Raw genomic sequence first — 6173 nt, forward strand, 5'->3', positions numbered from 1 at the left:
TTGGTTTTCCAAACTATGTATTTTGTATCTGTATTAGCATATAAAATGATTTTTTTGATTCGCCCAACTTGCAGTGTGACTGATGATTGGATAGTGTGGACAAAACAATCTGAGTTAGTCCACTCCATGACATGCTTAAAGTTCCATTTCCATATCAAAGAATTAAACATTTAACAGTCAATATTTGAAATGAAATTCTAACTGAAATTTAACTAAGTTGAAATTTGATCCTGGGGTTAACTGCTGGACTATCTGACAATTTGAGGTTCAATGGATAAGCAAATTCAGTCATAGATGCCAATTTTAAATTATAACCATGTATAAGCTGGACAGTACCACAGCACATTTTTATTTTCCATGATGTCATGAGAGGTACAGTCATTCCTTTCAGTTAAATTGGTGTCCAGAATGGCTTATGCTGGAGGAGTGCATGTTTACTCTCATCCCTGAACTCCACAGGTTGTAACATAAAATGAAAATACCTTCCCCAGATACGAAGGTAACTAATCAATATCTTACTGGCTATGTGAGGTACTAAACTAGCAGCTATGAATCAGATTTTTTTGTGAAATCTATAATTGTATTTATTGTTGGAGCAAAAATTGTTGAAAGAAGATGCAATAATTGTTACAGTCAGTAAAAAAGTATAAATGCATATCCAACTAAATATGCCTAAGAGATGCACGCATTTCAAGAAAATGGTAAAAAGGATTTCTTTGCAGAGGTTAGTTTTCTAAAAAAAACCGATGGGTTATTCTTGAAGGCAAAAGGATAGAGTGCAAGGTATTATGGAGTCTGTATTCTGATGTTCTGACATAAACAATGTAAATCAAAATCATGCACGTTGTCTCTCAAGCTTTGTACACATAGTTCAATTAACAAATACAGTCGAGATGTTTTGCAATGGTGATTGAAAGAACAAGAAATAAATCTAACCTGAACTCAAAACAGGTTTTCTATTCAGAAATGGAATTGATCAGCTCGACAGCTTGTTCATAGCAAAATTTCCTCCAACTCTACTTCTTCCTAACATGCATTCCTCCAGCTAACTCAGCTGGTTCTTAGCAGGTTTTCATTTAACTGAACCAGATAAAGTGAGAAGTGTCCAAGCCAATCACATTTAAAAACAACCCGAACATAGCCTACAGCAATGTAAGCAGTTAACACCAGTCATGTGATTACAGATAATCTTAACTGGGGGAGGAAAAAGACTTCCAGAACTTTAAAGTACTTCTTTGCGAAATACATTAATGCTCAGATAAGTTTCCTATTCCCCTTCTGAGCTGTAGTTATATTACAGATCAATCTTTCAGAAGATCCAAGTTGATGTGGAAACACGCATTTTTTAAAATTTTCATGTTATACCTTGAATCTATGGATAGTGATGGTGTAGTGCTAAAATCTTTTCCATCATGTAGCTGACCAGAAATCTACCACTTACTACCTGCCATTCCCATATGTCAAAAGGGTTTGTAAATTGAAATTTAATGTTACACACAAACCTTCCTTGTCTGTCAGGTCTTAAAATGAAACTTGAACCCAGAGTTTCTGCTGTAGAGGCAGGATTGCTACGTACTACACTACAAGAGCTTCATCCAAGCAACATTAAACATAAAGTGATTTCATTAACACCTCCATTCTTGGGAAAAAATAAAATGTTTTACATATACTTTGTTAAATGTGGACAAAATTAAATTACTAAAGATGAAAAATATACACATGATCATTGTTATTTGCTGTTTGCACATAATCTATACAAATGTCTCTGCTGCCTTCTTTGCTACTTAGACAATTAGATTAAGGTTATGTTCTTGAAAAAGCATTAGCAATTACATTGCTTTTTCCTTGCACTTTAAAAGATAAAATAGCAAGAGGAAGTGATGGCCTAGTGGTATTATTACTCCAGAGACTCTGGGAATGTTCTGGGGACCCAGGTTTGAATGCCACCATAGCAAATGGTGGAATTTGAATTCAATTTTTTTTTTAAAATATGGAATTAAGAGTCTCAGGATGACCATGAAACTGTTGTTGATAGTCAGGGAAAAAAAATATTGAGTTCACTAATGTTCTTGGGAAGGAAACTGCCATCCTTACCTGGTCTGGCCTTTCTGTGACCTCGACCCAAAGTAATGTGTTTGACTGGCCTCTGGGAAATTGGGGGTGGGTTTTGCTAGTGGTTCCTATATCCTGTGAATAATGTAAAAAAAACTCCAGTGAAAAAGTCTGGTATTTTGGTTTTACATTTTTTTGACAAAGGCTAAGAGGTTACGATCATGTTTCCGTGGCAGAGAATTCCACAGGACCACAATTCTGTGGGTGAAGAAATTTTCCCTCATCTCAGTCCTAAATAGCTTATCCCTTATCCTTAATCTGTGATCCCTGGGTCACTGAGAACATCCTTCCTGTGTTTATAATGTGTAGTCCTGTTAGAATTTTATCGGTTTCTATGAAACCCCATCTCATTCTTCTAAGCCCTAGCGAATGTAGTCCTAAATGATCCAGTCCCTCTTCATGTGCTAGCCCTGTCATCCCAGGAATCAGTCTGGTAAATTTTCCTTGCACTCGCTCCAGAATATCCTTCCTCAGATAAAGAGTCTAAAATTGTACACAATACCCCAGGCCCTATGCAATTGCAGGAAGACATCCCTGCTCCTGTACTCAAAACCTTTCACTTTGAAAGCCAATATACTCTTTGCCACCTTCTCTATTGCTGCAACTGCAGGTTTACTTTCAGTGACTGCAGTACAAGCACACCTAGGTCTTGTTACACATCCCCCTTCAACAATCTATTGCCATTCAAATTAGAAACACAGAATGCTGGAGAAACTCAGCAGGTCTGGCAGCATCTGTGGATAAGGGGCCCAAGATGGTTCACAGTATTCCAGCTGTGGGTTTGGCTATTGCTTTGAATAGTTTTAGCAATTTTTCCACTTCATTCCCTTTGAAATAAAGGTCAACGTTTCAATTACCTTCCCTCTAACCTGCTGAACTTGCCGCCTGTCTGCCAAGCCTGGCTATTGTGTAGATCTTGTTGCTTCAGTACCTGAGGAGTCATGAATGGTGTTGAACATTGTGCTGTTTTCAGCAAACATTCCCACTTCTGATCTAATGAAGGAAGGAAAGTTATTGGTGAAGCAGCTGAAAATGGTTGAGCTAAGGACACTATCCTGCAATCTCCACTACCTTCCTACGTACCAGGTATGACTCCCACCACCAAGAGTTTTCCCGATTCCCACTATGTCTACTTTACCAGGGTTCCTTGATGCCACAATCAGAAAGAAGTCTGCATTTCAAAATCAGTCACTTTCACCTCACCTCTGGAATTCAGCTCTTTTGTTCATGTTTGAATCAAAGTTGTAATGAGATCAGGAGCTAAGTGGCCCTGGCAGAATTCAAACTGAGCATCAGTGAGCAGGTTATTGCTAAATAAGTGCTGCCTGATAGCACTATTAATGACACATTTCATCAATTTACTGATATTAAAGACTAGACACAGAATATACTGATGGGTGATAATTGGCCAGGTTGGAGTTGTCCTAGTTTTTGTGCATAGAAATATCTGGGTAATTTTCCACATTTTTGAGTAGATGCTAGTGTTATAGCTGTACTGGAACAGCTTGGCGAGAGTGTAGCATGTTTTGAGCTCTCGTTTTCAGTTCTATTGCCAAAATGTTGTTAGAGTCCATAGTTTTGCAGCATCCGATGCCTACAAGTGAGTGAATTGAATTGACGGGAAACTGACATTTGTGTTGCTGGGGACTGCTTGGAGAAATCTGAAATGGATCCACTCAGCATTGCAAGATTTCAAGATTTCAGTGAGGACACTGTACAGAGATTCATCCCCAAGAAAAGAAAGATTATCTGGGGAGGGATTAGACAGACATGGCTGACAAAGGAAGTCAGGAAATGTATTAAAGAAAAAGAGAGATCCTATAAAGTGGCCAAGAGCACTGGGAAATCAGAAGATTAGGAAGGCTACAAAAACAAACAGAGGATAACAAAGAGAGAAATAAGGAAGGAGAGGATCAAATATAAAGTTGGCTAGCCAGTAATATTAGAATTGATGTAAAAGTTTCTTTCAATACATAAGAAACAAAGACAGGCAAAAGTAGACATTGGGCCACTTCAAACTGATGCTGGAAGCCTAGTGTTGGGAGATAAGGAAATAGCAGGAGAACTTAACAAGTACTTTGCGTCAGTCTTCACAGTGGAAGACATGAGTAATATCCCAACAATTAAAGGGAGTCAGTTGAGTATGGTTGCCATTACGAAAGATAAAGTGCTAGAAAAGCTAAAAGATCTTAAAATTGATAAATCTCCTGGCCCCGATGTGCTACATCCTAGAGTTCTGAGGGAGGTGGCTGCGGAAATAGCAGAGGCGTTGGTTGAGATCTTTCAAAAGTCACTGGAGTCAGGGAAAGTCCCGGATGATTGGAAGACCGCTGTTGTAACCCCCTTGTTCAAGAAAGGATCAAGACAAAAGATGGAAAATTATAGGCCAATTAGCCTAACCTCGGTTGTTGATAAAATTCTAGAATCCATCATTAAGGATGAGGTTTCTGAATTCTTGGAAGAGCAGACTCTGATTAGAACAAGTTAACATGGATTTAGTAGGGGGAGGTCGTGCCTGACAAACCTGTTGGAGTTCTTTGAAGAGGTGACAAGTAGGTTAGACCAGGGAAACCCAGTGGATGTGGTCTATCTGGACTTCCAAAAGGCCTTTGATAAGGTGCCACACGGGAGGCTGCTGAGCAAGGTGAGGGCCCATGGTGTTCGAGGTGAGCTACTGGTATGGATTGAGGATTGGCTGTCTGACAGAAGGCAGAGAGTTGGGACAAAAGGTTCTTTTTCGGAATGGCAGCCGGTGACAAGCGGTGTCCCACAGGGTTCAGTATTGGGGTCGCAGCTGTTCACGTTATATACTAATGATCTGAATGAAGGGACTGAGGGCATTCTAGCGAAGTTTGCCGATGATACAAAGTTAAGTGGACAGGCAGGTAGTACTGAGGAAGTGGGGAGGCTGCAGAAGGATCTAGACAGTTTGGAAGAGTGGTCCAGGAAATGGAAAAAAGAATACAAACATGGACTACTACTTTCTAAATGGTGAGAAAATTCGTAAAGCCAAAGTACAAAGGGATCTGGGAGTGCTAGTTGAGGATTCTCTAAAGGTAAACATGCAGGTTGAGTCCGTGATTAAGAAAGCAAATGCAATGTTGTCATTTATCTCAAGAGGGTTGGAATATAAAAGCACCATTGTGTTACTGAGACTTTATAAAGCTCTGGTTAGGCCCCATTTGGAGTACTGTGTCCAGTTTTGGTCCCCACACCTCAGGAAGGACATACTGGCACTGGAGCATGCCCAGCGGAGATTCACACGGATGATCCCTGGAATGGCAGGTTTAACATACGAGGAACGGCTGAGGATCCTGGGATTGTATTCATTGGAGTTTAGAAGATTAAGGGGAGATCTAATAGAAACTTACAAGATAATACATGGCTTGGAAAGGGTGGACGCTAGGAAATTGTTTCTGTTAGGCGAGGAGACTAGGACCCGTGGACACAGCCTTAGAATTAGAGGGGGTAAATTCAGAACAGAAATGCGGAGACATTTCTTCAGCCAGAGAGTGGTGGGCCTGTGGAATTCATTGCTGCAGAGTGCAGTGGAGGCCGGGACGCTAAATGTTTTCAAGGCAGAGATTGATAAATTCTTGATGTCACAAGGAATTAAGGGCTACGGGGAGAATGCGGGTAAGTGGAGTTGAAATGCCCATCAGCCATGATTGAATGGCAGAGTGGACTCGATGGGTCGAATAGCCTTACTTCCACTCCTATGTCTTATGGTCTTAAGATAAAGATTATTGCACATGCTTCAGCCTTATCTTTTGCAGTGATGTGCCAGATTCTCCCATTATTGAAGATGGAAATATTTGTGGAGCTGCCATCTCCAAAGAGTTGTTTAATTATCCACCACCATTCATAACCGAATGTGGCAGGACTTAAAGAAAATAAGAACCAGGAGCAGGAGTAGGCAATTCAGCCCCTAGAGCCTGTTCTGCCATTTAAATACAATCTCATTTTGATCTCAAATCCACTCTCCTGCCCACTCTCCATAACCCTTCAACTCATTACTAGTTAAAAATCTGTCTATCTTCTCCTTGAATTTATTCAAAATC

The sequence above is a fragment of the Chiloscyllium plagiosum genome, chromosome 1 (genome assembly GCF_004010195.1).
Source record: "Chiloscyllium plagiosum isolate BGI_BamShark_2017 chromosome 1, ASM401019v2, whole genome shotgun sequence".
In the NCBI taxonomy this organism is placed as follows: Eukaryota; Metazoa; Chordata; class Chondrichthyes; order Orectolobiformes; family Hemiscylliidae; genus Chiloscyllium; species Chiloscyllium plagiosum.